At 42.8% G+C, this 14,797-nt stretch overlaps 1 protein-coding gene across 3 annotated transcripts in view; it reads right to left on the bottom strand.

The window, feature by feature from the left end:
- Nucleotides 1-14,797, bottom strand: part of MAPRE2 (microtubule associated protein RP/EB family member 2) — a 180,815-nt gene that overhangs the window by 102,727 nt on the left and 63,291 nt on the right. The gene's annotated exons all lie outside the window — the stretch shown is intronic.

The raw sequence follows: 14,797 nt of genomic DNA on the forward strand, positions 1-14,797 counted from the left end.
CTGTAAAGAGTTAGTCTCAGAAACCCGGGGGAATCATTATATCCTGTCTTATAGGGAGAATCGACTCGATGGCAGTGAGTTGAGTTAGTTTGCTAGTTCGAATCTTTAAAAAGCCAAATGATAACCTTCTGTTCTGTGCTCTCTTGGTAACAGGAAAGGAAGCAAGTAGTCATCTCATTACTTTTTAAAAAAACACAACAACACAGGCTGTGTCCTTGGCTGTAGTGAACTAAGGGAACCACAGGATGTCCTGTCGAATGGTATTTGGCTTCCTTTACGGAACATCCTCAAAACAAAACAAGCACTGATACTTGAGTGGCTGTGAGCTGCTCAGTCCCAATCGGTACACAGAAAACAAGGGGTCCACATTCTAGATAGTAAGAGATTACTGCCACCAGGGAAGCAGTAACTCACCTGAAATTTGGCCTGAAGGTTTTGACAATAAAAATGAGCAAGTGACAAACGAATAAATTGTACCCATAAAATTTGGCTTAAGGCATATGTGAAACCATAAGTAATCTTATATTTTATAACAAATAAAACTTTTTTGATTACGAAATATGTGTGGTTTAGAAACTTGGCTTTAGCTCGAAGGATTTCCAAAGGGACTCTGGAAGCCAAGGAACCCCACCTTCTCAAAAATTGTAAGGTCCCTCATAAGGGCAACCTTCGCCCTTACAAGGGTTTTGTTTTTACAGTCCCTAAATTCTACTTGTGGCACTTTCTCCACAAGGGCATGGAGAAATCAGGAGTCAAAGTGCTAACAAGCACACACTGCCAAATTAGACCGAGGGGACTGGAATGGTGCAGAGTGGAACTAAGCCGTTCATCTCAGAGTTTAAGAAGGGGCAGCCATGGTTTAATTTCCTGGGCAACATTTTGAAAGTACCTGAATAGTTTGTTGCTCTATGAAAGAAAAACAAACACTGCTACTCATATTTTCCTCTTAAAGTGGAAAGTTAGCTCTAGTGTCAAGAGGGCAATCAATACAAAGGGAAAAAATGACATAAGACTCTTCTCCACAGAATTAAAACAGCAACTCACATTTGTTTAAATAAATAAACAAACAAACAAAAAACAAGCTCCCAAATTTAGCAGTGTCATATCAGGTGAATTTAGAGGTTTGGGGGGTTTCCTGAGCTGAAATAATTACACTAACTTGTCAATTATCAACTACCTTGTTACCAGAATTTTCACATTTATATTCGTAAAGGTATATTATCTGACTATTTTGCACATTAAAGAGGAGCCATGGAGGGAAGGAGGGGGAGGGGAAGGACTAGGGGAGGAACTGGGAGGGAAAGGCTGGGGAGATTTGTGAGGATTGAAGTAGCCCTAGAAGTTCCTTGTATTATCACTCTTTCTGAGCAAGTGGAATGAGCAGGAAGCCTGCAGGAGATGGGCAGTTGGGTTTGGAGAAGGTAGGAATTGTGGGAACAGTCTTTTGTCCTCATCTGTCCACAGACCAGGGAACCTGCCCACCATGGGAGTCCATCTCTGAACTGTCAGAGTGGGAAGGTGGAAAGGTGAGGCTATAGGGTATACATGCAGGTGGCCCACTCTCACAGAATGCCCATTTTTGCATAATGACTTGATCTTTGGAGCCTAGGTGCCTAACTGCCTAGTAGTTAAAGCACTGAGCTGCGAACCAAAAGGTAGGCAGTTCAAATCTACCATAGCTCTCTGTGGGAGAAAGAGGTGATTATTTTCTTCCATAAAGATGTACAGCCTTAGAATCTCTATTATGCAGTCTACTCAATCTATAGGGTCCTTATAAGTCATTTTTACTTTGTTCTATAGTGTCACTATGACTTTTGACAGCAGTGGTTTTGGGGTTCTATAAATTACTTATCATTATATAGATAAGTGAAGACAGGGTGCGTCCTGTTACTATTTTGTAGTCTAGATTAGTTTAATAATTTAGTATACACTTCCTGAAAGCTGATCACTCACTTAATTGCTATAAAGGGCGTTTTACCTGGGCAAAGATGAGATACATGCAACACTCCTTTCCTGGAGGGGTTCATATTTAGGTTAAGGATACCAGACCCCCCCATCAACACTGAAACATAATTCAAAACTATATTAGAGTATCCAGAATATATTTCTTAAATTCTTGTGAAAAAATAAGAGAAGCAACCTAATATTTTAAAATGGCCAAGAAATTTGAATGGACACATAGGAAGAATACATAAGAGCAATCAGTAGGTACATAAGAAAATAGTCATCATTAGTAATCATTAAAATTCCCAACAAAACAATTATATGATAACCACACACTCATAACAGCTAAAATCAAACAGACTATCAACTAGCTAGGACATGGAGTAGCAGACATGCTCATAGTGTTGGTAGGAATGCACAAGAGCATAACCATTTTGGACAACTGTTTTCTTTAAAAATGTACATCAATTGTATTAATCTTTGGGGTCCTATGTATTTATAATATTTAGCCCAAAGAAATGAAGACATAGCCACACAAAGTACACAAATGTATGAGTGTTCATAGAAGCTTTACCCATAATTGCTAGGATCTGGGAACAACACACATGCCTATTAATTGGTGAATAAACAAGTAAAATGTGGTATACAAGCAACTGCCACCTGGCATTAAAGAGTAATGAACTGTGAATGCATACACAAAAGTAGATAAATCTCAAAACCAGTGTTTTGAGAAAAAGGAGCCAGATACATACATACTTATATAATGGATCATTCCGTTTATATGAAACATAGTCTCTAGAGTTAGAAAGCAAATCCATGGGTGCCTGATGCTACAGACAGAGGACTACTCTGTACCTCAACTTTTCTCAATAACTCAAGTCAATGCCATCGAGGAATTCTGACTCATAGCAAACCTTTAAGACAGCAGAACTGCCTCTGGGAGTTCCCAAGGCTGTGGATCTCTTCGGGAGCAGAAAGTCTCATCTTTCTTCCAAGGGGTGGCTGGTGGCTTCAAACTCTGACCATGCAGTTAGCAGCCCAACTGGTGGCCCACCACACTGCCAGGGCTCCTCTTCCGAGGCGCACACGGCTGAGAGAGGCACAAGGAATCTATGTGAGGGTAAAGGAAATGCCCCTGCCTGGATTATGGTGATGGCTCTACAGGAATATCAATGGCAACGCTCACTGAATCATGCCCTTGCAATGGATGCTATTTACTTCAATCAGTTCTCAGTAAAAAGTTGACAACCACCACTTATTAGTCAGTGTTGTGCTCAGGTGGCCTGCCTGCGGCTATGACGCTGAAAGCTATGCCAATGGCATGTCAAAGACCCTGTTCAGCCACGCTGGGCAGGTTTCAGTGGAGTTTCCAAACTAAAAAAGTAAGGCTTGGGAATCTATTTCCAAAAATTCATCAATGAGAATCTTATGGAACACAGAACATTGCCTGATATTTTGGCTGATTTACTTTGGGCATATCATCCAGAGGGACCATGTTTGGGGATGTTGTTAAGGTGCGAGAACCCTCAGTGAGATGCACTGACACAACAGTGGACTTAAAAATAATCACAAAGATGGCATAGGACCGGGCAACATTTTATTCTATTATGTTCGGGTGCCATGAGTCATAGGAGACACCATGGCAACTAACATGGATACGCGGGGAGACTACAGTAAAATTTGTTTCAATTCCTTCCAAGATTCAATGTGACTTTCCAATGAGCATCTGCTATGTGCCAAGTATTGTACCAGGTTCTAAGACACAAATGTCATAGAATATCATATAAAACCAAACCCAAGCCCTATTCACTGTCATCTAGTTGTTTCTGACGCATAGTAACCCTGTGTTATGTAGCCAGGGTAAGACAGAAGCAAAGTGAAAAGAAAAAAAAAAAGGCCAACATTGATTCGATTCTAACTCACAGTAAGCGTAGTCTGGATAGAGTCGATCAGTATGGGAACAAATAAGCATTCTTTTCTCCCTCGGAGGCCTGGTAGATTTGAACTGCTGACCTTGTTAGCAGCCCAACACATCACCCAATATACCACCAAGGCAAACCTTCAATTAAGGCATTTCCTTTGCAATAGGCACAGCTTGGTGTACTTTACATTTTGTATCTCATTTAATCTTTAATGTCCTGTTAGGTTGGTGCTACTGTTCTTTCTAATTCAGCTTTTTCCGTATTCAAACTTTTGTGAATTGGGTGAATGTTAACATAGCATGCCAGATTTCCAGTCAACCCTTCAGATACATTTTGTTTCATGTGGTAGTATTATTTCCCTCTGTACATTAGGAACGGGAGGCTTAGAGAAGCTAAGTCGTTCTTATCCTTTCAAAAGGGTGGGGCTGGAATAGAACAAAGAAAAAGAGGCTTACCCCAGATCCCAGCAATACTTACCAGGCCACACAGCCTCTCCAAGTAGTAGGCGCTTGGAAAACCCAAATCAGTCTTAATGTGGGGCAGGAGGAGGTAATATAAATGGTCTGGGCCTTCTTTTCAGTGCAGACTAAGTTTTAAACCAGAGTCCAGGGGCAGTGACTCATCTCTCGAACCCTGGGAATATGGCCACCACTGTTTGTGAGGGAGGACATCCCAATGTCGAGGTGAAGCTACCTGGCAGTCAGAAATTCCAGGAGACAAAAACGGGCTTCTTAAACAACAAACCTGCTTCTCAATTTACTGTTCATTCCAAGGCCCACTTGGGGATTTCCAAACTGACTTTCTGATCCTCATTCCCCTTCCTCTTTTCACACCCCTGCCTAGGTGACTGACACCTACCTCTCCTTCATACAGGAGAACAAGAGTCTTGAAGGGGCAGGTTTGCTCGGCCTACAGGCCCAGGAACGGGAGGAGAGCCTGGAGGGAGAAGGGCTGGAACTGAACTCTCCCTCACCCTGCACTCGCTGCACATCCTCAGCACCTACCCAGCCAACAGGAGCCCTCTTCAACTTCTGTCTTTCCAGCAGAGATCTTCGGCTCACAAGCCTTAAGCTTGTTTGTTTCCTGGTTATTGATGGAGAGTAGGACCCTATAGCGAGGAGAATGCATTCAAAGCTCGCCTCCTCTTTGTTTTCCTAATTGGGCAGTCTCCAGGGGGACTCACTCAGGGCAAACCCAGATGGGTGAGGAGGGGGCAGGGCAGAGAGCCATAGCTGGTGAATGCAGAATGGCTTGTTTCCTACTGCAGGGGTATTAAGGTCAGAGATTGCCAATTAGCTTCCTTAAAGTGGAGGCCAGACAAGAGTTGGGGAAGGACGAATGGCTGAAAAATGACCATAACCTGTAATCTTGGTTTTCAGGCTCCACACAGAGCTGAACAAACAGCAGGTGCTCAATACACGAGAAGAAAACACAAATGCAGAACGGATATTGGAAAATAATCCTTATGGGGGATCATTTTGCAGTTAGTCCATGATTCATGCCTGGAGCATACTAAGAAGGCTGGAGAGTTACCAAAAACAAAAAACCCACAGGCATCTCCAATATACTCGAGAGAAGACAGGACTTTGAAAGGGTTCACTGCAGGTTGATCCCTTGTAGAAAAGCTGCATTTCCGTCCCAGGTGCACTGAATCAGAATCTCCATTTTAACCAGCGTCCCAGGCCTTGTTAGATTCCAAGGTCAAGATCCCCGGGTCTTGTGAAGATTTTTGTCTAGCCCCAGGCCAAAATCACCTGGGGATCTGTAAGGATCCCCAGGAGATCTTATTAAAATGTAGATTTGGGTTCAGTATATTTGGGGTGGAAATGCAAATTCTGAGCAGGACATCAACCGAAAATGAACTGGTTCAATTCCTTGGGATTAAATAAAGCAGAATATGATGGACTATGGATTGCTATGCACAAGGCCTCAAAGGCAGGTGCCAATATGAACACACTTCATTTGTGATCCTGTTTTAGGGTCAGAATGATTTTTCCATTAGACAAACCTTTAATATAACACACGGGACTTCAATAAGCCCATGCATTTTAAACTTAAAATGATTTCCTCATTAAAAAAAAAAAGACCAGGTTTACTTGTGGGAGAGAAACTGGTGGGACCCCCAAGACCCTTAGTCACCCTTCAAGTCTGGAAATGAATCCACCCCTGTGTTGAAACAATCAGCCACTTAAGATCCAAAGGGCAGCATTTACCAAAGACCAAGCCCAGTGGGCTAGGGACGGAAGAGGAATGGAAACAGGAAACAGAGAGGGCCAGGGATAGGGTATGGAATGGTTACTTTGCGGGCACTGCTGGGATTAGTTGAGACAAAATGTGCATGAATTGCTTGAATGTAAAACTGATGATCTGCTCTGTAAACTTCACCTCATTCACAATAACAAGTTTTCAAAACAAATTTAAGATGTTTTCCAATATATTGTACCATACTGAACTCATTGAATTAAAACAAAAGCTCGTGTTCTGCTAAAGTGCTAAATGAAACACCCACGGATGGATTAGGTAATGTACTGGCATAGTTTTAATTTTTTAATATAAAAGGCTATAATTTATTTGCCCAGGTCTGATCTTAGTAATTTCTTCATGATTATCAGGTCAATAAGGAGCTCTGGTGGCAGCATTGAGTAAGTGCTGGGCTGCTAACTGCCAGGTTGCTGGTTTGAACCCATCAGGCACTCTTCCAGAGAAAGTTGATGTACTATATTATTTTGAGCCTCGTCATGGCCAATACATATATCATAAAAGAACCGAGTACTTTATACAAGGGAGAAATAAGTAATTTTCTTACCTCCTAAGGCACTTAGCAATGCCCAAACTTGTTCACAGAGAGGGCTTGGCAAGGTAATGCACCCTTCTCCAAACTTGTTTTTACTTACAAGCTCCATTCTTGAAAGCGTTGGACAATGGTAGGAGTGGTATATGGTACTTGCCAAGCATCAGCACAGCAATGGCAGGGTCGTATTAAGACAACTATCCCTCTCTTTTGAGGCTTCAGTGGCTTACGTAGTGTTTTCACCTTTGATGGGGAAGGCTCAGGTGAGACTCCTGGCCCAAGCACCTTGTGCACTGCCACCACCTACCTGCCTCTTGGTGCAGGCTTGCCTGTTACTATGGTGCTCAGCAGGCTTCAAGGGAGCTTTCAGATGGTGCTGGATTAGGAAGAACGGCCTAGCAATAGACTCCTGAAACTGCACCAGTGGAAACCCCATGGACCACAATGGTCCAACCTACAACCCAGAACGATGATGGCGGGAGACCTGGCACCCTTACAGTCCCTTTCCTGAGGGATGACAAGGAGTCAAGGAAGGCAGCTACCAACAGGAACATCCCTCTTTGACTACCGTGGTCATTCACTTCAGCACATTTCTGCACCACCAGCAGCACACTACCCCCCACAGCAGATCAAAGTAGGCAGTCTCAGTCCTTTATCCGTCAGGGCTGTTTTGCTCAACCTCCACCTCCACCTTCTCCCACAGGTCGTCCTTTCAGGGAAGAACGGGTACATTACTTATCACTGTAGCACAAGGGCCGGCATGGAATTCAGCATACAGTAGGAGCTCGATAAAAGTTCACTCAAAGAACAGATTCTGGAGGCTACTGGAATTTAAGTTTAAAATAAGGATGAGATTTTTTTAAGCAATACATTCTTAGCCACCTGAGAAAAAGTTTGGCATTCCAAAATGACAAAGGGGGAGTTGATGGGAGAGGAAAAGCCCATTTTCCGCTTCGCACCCTCCCCATGTGCTGAGCACCACATCACAGCAGTGCAGGGACTCCTGGAGACTTGAAGGAAAGGATACAACTGTTTATGAGCGATGTAAACTGTGAACATAAACAACGTCCATGTTTCTGGCATTTTTGATAAATCACCTCCCGGGGTCTTACCAGGAGAGGGGGACATTAAATAAAGTGCACAGAATTAATGCCTTTAAAAAAAGGATAATAAAACAAATACTACTTGTAGGTAAAGTAAAATGGGGAGTCTACACTGCAGCTAAACGTGTACCTCACATAAAGCACTGCCATGTAGGGACTGTGCAATGACAAGCACTAGCCCTGACTTTCAGAATCGGTTTTGTGCACGTCTGAAATGCGCACCTTTGCGAGGTCTTTGACAGAAATTTTAGGGCAAAGTGCCTTTAGCAAGCACTGCCTTGCTATCAAAACGACATATGAGAACGATCATAAGTTTATGATAGATTGTATTGCCAATGCACATTAGTACATGGTATATACTCCTCCCTCTTAAATCCCTCTTTGGCCCTATTTCTTTTGTTTCACCTCTTAGTCAAAATCAGGTACCCTTGACATAATTATTTTGCTTGTCTGAACCAGGTGAAGCCACGTCATAACAGAAAGATCCACTTCTATCATTACTATCTATACTAGACCAGATATAGAGAAGGGCCTCACCACCAAAGCAGCCATTAGCTTGGCCCCAAACTAGTAACTGGGCCATCTTATGTCTATATCACCTTCTGCTACTCTAAGAAATACATGCACCGCCATCAAGTTGATTCCAACTCCTAGCAACTTAGGGACCACATGGGGTTTCTGAGGTACAGAGCCTCACTTTTCTCCCAAGAAGCAGCTAGTGGATTTGAACTGCTGGCCTTGAAGTTAGTAGTCCAATGCTTAGTCCACAGCATCACCAGGGCTGCTCTCTGCTCTTGAGGAAAAACAAAATAATGCTTGAAGCAAGAAAGTTTGTCCTAGTTCAAGTAAGTAAAATTATAAGTAGCCTGGGCAGATATGAAACTCAGAATGCACAAGTTGGTTCTTTTCTTTTTTTAAATGAACTACTAAGGAGGAACCCTGGCATCACAATAGGTAACTGCATGGTTGGTGGTTCAAACCCACTGGCCATTCCTTGGTATAAAGATGAGTTTACTTCCTCCAGTAAAGATTTACAGTCTTGGAAACCCGATGTAAGCCCACGATGAGTCCGAATTAACTGACAGCAATAGATGGGGGGGGGGGGGATTGGTTTGATGGCACAATAGTTAGTATCCAGCTGCTGTCAGTGGCCTGAACCCATCAGCCCCTCTCCAGGAAAAGAGACCTGGTCATGTGCTCTCATCCACAGTTCAGCCTCGGAACCCCCTCAGGACAGTTCTACTTTGTTCTGTAGGGTCACTCTGGGCTGGAATAGATTCAGTGGCACACAACAAGCACAACACAGAAATTATTCCTTGGTGGCCTACATGACCTAAAAAATTCCATCATCCTTCATTAGTTATTTCTTTTAAAAAAAGATTGCGTTTAAGGATGCATTTAACAAACTCATATGTGTACTTGGGAAACATTTCCTTGATTCATACTCTAAGACAGTCATAGCATTTTTGGTTTTGCCCACGTGAACTGTAGGTTTCCACTTTGAAAGAATTCTCTGAATACAATGTAAATGTCAAGTGGTAGAAACACCAAAATAAACAATGAGTATTTTAAAATGAGCTGAAAAACAAGGTTTATGGGATATCAATGAGATGTCTATGAAGAGTTACAAGAAAAAGCCTTACTGGACTAAAGCTTTAGATATTGGCTAAGCTCAACATAACCAATTCACCTTTATAGAGGCTGGTCACTGAAAGATAGGCTAGAGTCAGGAAGAATGAAACTGGTTTAACACTACATATACATATCTATCAATACACGCATATTATCATGGCCAAATATACCTTTTATAGGAGAGGAGTAAATACATTTTTTCTTTTATTATAAAACTGACAAAAATTAAAAATAAACAAGTCAAGGCTACCCAGGCTAGACTCAGCTCGCTGTAGATGCCATCAGTGTGATTCTCTACTAACTGTAAGACAACAGCACCTCGATGGATGGGACCTTCTGAGTAGTTTCATCAGTCTCATCTTCACATCTTTAGGCATTAAGTGAAAAGGAAGGATTAAAATGAGGTATGAGAAAACTTGCTTCTGGGAAGCTCAAAATAATGTGGGCTTTGCACTTTGGCCAGTATTTATTTGAGCCACATTACAATCATAGGTGTCTAGTCCAAGCAGCTAAAATGCATGACTGCTAAGTGAAAAGTTGGAGGTTCGAGTCGATCCAGTGGTGCCTTGGAAGAAAGGTCTGGTGATCTACTTCCAAAAGGCCAACCAGAGACCTACCCTGATACACATGGGGGCCCAATGAGTTGGGGTCCACATGAGTCAGAGTCAGAACAAGGGCAGCTAGTTGCCCCGAATACCAGTCCTATTATGAGGTGAGGCTGTACTGATTGCTTCTACCTAAGGGGAAGAGCCACTGAACCAAGGAACATCTACCCACCTTAACCCAATATCCACATGAGCTGTCCCAAGCTATCTCATGGAGGACTGTCTGTTTTCTACTGGACCCTGCAAGGTAGTGGACTGGAGGACTGCATCTTCCTATCAACTTTCATTCATAACAGGAAATCAATTTTAACATGCAGCTCTGGCTTTCCGAATGCTGTTTTTCTACTAGTACGTTTTCAGTGCCTTCTCAATTTCAAGTTCCAATGGCCCCGCTGACTTTCAATGCTCCTTAGCCTCTTCACCACATGCCCCATCTCTGGCCAATGAGCAGCCAGGCCAGACCAATAAACACTGTGAATGTTGGTCTCCCGCACTGTTCTTTAGCTTCCTGAGCATCCTGGCTTGGAGGTTATCTTCTACTGTGACTCACTCTGAGATCAGGAAATGCAAACCACTTTTGATATCAGATTAGACTATTTGCAGCAAAGGAAACCAGTTACAAAATGAGCTGTTTACAAGACTGCCTTTTCGTGAACTCGGCTGTCCTTCGAGGGTCATCTAGCACAGATTGTGGCCACAGAAGACGCTCATCAAATATTCGCTGAATTCTCCAAACACAATGATATATTTAAATTAGTCCCAATATCTACCCCCTCAATTAATTATAAGTGCTAATTCCCAGTGCACGAGGAAATCAAGCACCAAAATTCCAGGACAGTCCAAAGCACTGCTCTGCTAAGATCATGCTCTGTAAACAGATCCTGCCGCAGCCAACCAGCTGCGAACAGGGGAGCCTCTCCCACCAAGGCCCAGAGCAGATGGGAGGTGCCCAGTGGCTCAGAGTGCACTACCCCGCTGACTGAAGCACCCACAGAGGATGAAGAAGAGACGTTCAAATGCTGGGCACCTGATAAAGCATCAAGCCATCCCTCGGTTTTGAGAAACACTAGGAAAAAAGCCAAGGACAAAAGCCATTACACACAAGGGAAGCTAGCCTTCTGCTGTCGGTAGCTAATGTTTTAGGAAGGAGCTGAACTCTCCATTCTGGTGAAAACGAGACTCTGTATGTTTCAATTGAATAGAACACTTTCTCACACACACACCTACCACCCCACCCCCACCCCCAGACAATCTTGGACACACGCATGGTGATATTTCTCTGTTTTCCTTAACAATGGTTCATTTTTTTGGAAACTGGCAAGGTTTGGGGCTTACATTTTGGTTTTGCCTCCCAGTCCCCACTCCCCCAACCCATTTCCTGTGGCCAAGTAATTTCTTTCTTTCTTTCAAGCATTCACAAACATATGCTACTGTAGTCGTATGTTCAAATGCCCATGTGGAAACGGTCCCCTCCACATATATATTAATTCTTAAAAGTTGGTGTATGTAAACAAAGATGGGGTGGGCAGAGGGCCAGTCAATAAATCTCATTTCCTATAGGCATCGGTATGAAATAGAGCAATGGGGTAGGTAGCTCCTCTGGGGAGCCATCCGCTCTGTGAATTAAACAGTGTCACTTCTGGTGGCCCACATCACATTTGTCTTGTAAGCACCTCTTAAATACAGGGGTTTCAAGTGCTCACATATGCAGCCAGGATGTGGGGTCGCGGGAGCCTCACCCTGTCCACAGGGCCCTACTGAGCATCTCTGCTCGTGCTCTTTTGCATGGAAACCTCTAATCTCAGGGTTCACTATCCTAAACGGAACTTGCTTTTCCAATCAACGGGCACACACACTGGTTCCAATCATGATTTACCTCCCACCCTACTCCAGGCGGTGAAAAATGGCTCTGTTTACAGACACCTGGGTCAAGATATCTGGGTCATGAGCCATATCTGACTATGTTTGACAGAGAATTGAGGACAAATGATATGACAATGACATCTCCTGCTTGGAAGAATGGCTGCTTCGCCCTGAATATGCTAGACAGCCCCTCCTTCTTGCTCTCTCGGTGGCTGCTTCTCTGACTTGTGCCTCCAACTACATAAAGACACCCAAGTTGTATTCTGTGGCCCTTTCCAGTAATAACAGTAGTATTCTTTTATTGGACGCAGCTCTTCTCCTTTGAGGGAGTTGCTGGGTGACTCGAACGGTGATGCCCTTGGCTACTCAGTGAAAGGTTGGTCGTTTGAGTCCACCCAGAGGTACTTTATAACCAATGACCTACTTCCCCCCAACCAGCCATTGTCAACTCCATGGAGGCCAGTTCTACTCTGACACAGAGAGGGTCACCATGAGTCAGTATCAACACAGTAGAAACTGAAGATTTTTGTTGTTTCATTGATAGGAAATCCTGGTAGTGCAGTTGGTTTCCTTTGTGCTATTAACCACAGGGTCAGCAGTTCCAAACCACCAGGTGCTCCTCAGGAGAATGAAGAGGCTTTCTACTCCCAGGAAGATAGGTCTAAGTCTCAGAAACTCACAGGGGGTTCTACTCTGTCTTACAGGGTCACTGTAAGTTGGAACCACCGCAATGGCAATGAGTTCTTTTTAAAACAAACTTTGTAAGAAATTCTTTAAATATTTAAAGTCAACCTCACAAACACCTCTATAAGAATGGGACTATTATCTGTAATTAGCACACATAGGGGGGAAAAAAAACCCTAAGCTAAAGATCTTACAGACCCACTTAAAAGGCAGGGCAGGAACCAGAAAAAGAATTCACCCTAATCTTCCCAGGGCCCTGGGCTCATCCAAGTCCCAGGTGGGCCTCCAAAGAACTTCCCAGCATGCCTCATTGTTGAAGGCTATATAGATTTTACAGCCAAAGTAAAACGTTTATTGGGTTAAATTTTTTCGCTGGCTTTTAAATTACCTTCCAACTTTTCTCAGCAATTAAGTGGCTATATTATTCTGGCATCAGGAAGCAAAAATTATGATGGAATGCTTCCCTGATACAAAATATAAGGTGTGCGTCACATGTTTCTTTCCCTTATATCCCTCGAAAAAATAAGTAATAGTTATATCACTGGTCATCTTTAATAAAAGGAATGCAGGCAGGGGGCAACACCAAGTGGATATGTTTTCAGGTGTATCTTTTAAGAAAAAACATATCAGAATTTCAGGTACGATATCCTGCAGGAATCCTATTATATAAAAGATGAACGTGATCATCCTCTTAGTAATCCAAGTGTGTGTTTAGACAGATCTTTATCAAAAATGAAGGTTCTGTTCTGTTTTGCTTTGTTTTACTAATTCCAGATACCAACTACAACCAGGGCTTAGAAAGAAAAGTAGGAATAATTCAGAAATAATTCAGAAAATGGAAATATTTGGATTGAATTAAAGAGAGAAATAACATTTCATTTGAAAGTAATCATTTATCACCATAAGGTAGCATTTATATTTTACCTTTCTGCCAAGTGATTTTTCCATTGACATTTCAAATGTGTTCATAGTAAGTAATAAAATGCAACTAAGCAACTTCCTCTGGCCCAAATGGTAAAATTGAAACTCTTTCCTGAAAGCAATCTCTATTTCCATCCAACAGGGCTCAATAGATCATTTACAAAATAAGAAGCTCAAATATATTACCTCCACAAACAGTTTAAATAACAGAGTTTTTAAAGCAACTCATGTTATGTTTGCTGGTTTTCTTTTTAAAATTTTGAATGTTCACAGAGGAAAAAATGTGGAAGAGGAAGGGGACAAAAGGGACGCAACTCTGTGCGCACGCACGCGCGCGCACGCACACACACACACACACACACACACACACACTCACACTCTCACTGCAATCCTGTCAGAATGGTCTACAGAAGGCCAGTCCTGGAAGTTGTGAAGGATTTTAGTTTGTATGAAGAGAACAGCAAGCACTTGGAATCTGCAAGGAGGCCATGTCAACACATTAGTTGGAACCATATGGTATGAGATTTTGGTGACCTCATGGGCACAGCCAAAATTAACTCCAAGTACTTATGTAACTGCCAGAGAGGACAGGGCAAAGGTTGCTTACAGCTCTGTGTGTGTGTGTGTGTATACAAAGGGTACATTTCTTTGGCCACAGAGAAAGGAAGTGAGGTACTTGTGGTCCCATTTTGTGATGTGCAATATTTCAGCATATTTATGCTTCCCATTATACTCTCTTGTATGTGTAGCTGAAAGCTTTATAAAGAGTTATTTCCTGTTATCACGAGCCCAGAGGATGCTCTTTAGAGGTATGTGTGCAGTCTCAAAGCAAAAGCATTGTTAGTGGTTTTATCAAGGTAACGTTTAAAAATAACTGCTTGAGTACAAGAGAACTTCTGAAGAAACATGACCATGACCTAAGCTGTCAGTCTCCCCTTCAAGCCTGGCTCTGGGCTGCACTAAGACTCTTTAACTGAATTCTGCATTACATTGTTAGCCTTATCAAACAATGCAAACAATTTTAATGAGCTTATCTATTGGAACATATTGCCAGATATGTTCATGCAAAAAGGATGCCAAGCGTACAGGCCAACTCATTAATCAAAAGGCTCACAGCACAGTGACCAAGATCGGTCTCATCCTCCATCAAACCTCAACAAATACCAGGGATTACCTTCCTCTTGTAAATAACAAGGCAGGGTCCCCCCACCCATGCGGAGGCCATAAACTCCTCAGAAAATGGATAACAGCGGCTGGTTCCCCCCGCCCTCCATCCTCCCACCCCACCCCCCTCAGGTCCACTGCAGTTCTAATAAACCTAAGATTCGACGG

This window comes from Tenrec ecaudatus, chromosome 15 (assembly GCF_050624435.1).
Source record: "Tenrec ecaudatus isolate mTenEca1 chromosome 15, mTenEca1.hap1, whole genome shotgun sequence".
In the NCBI taxonomy this organism is placed as follows: Eukaryota; Metazoa; Chordata; class Mammalia; order Afrosoricida; family Tenrecidae; genus Tenrec; species Tenrec ecaudatus.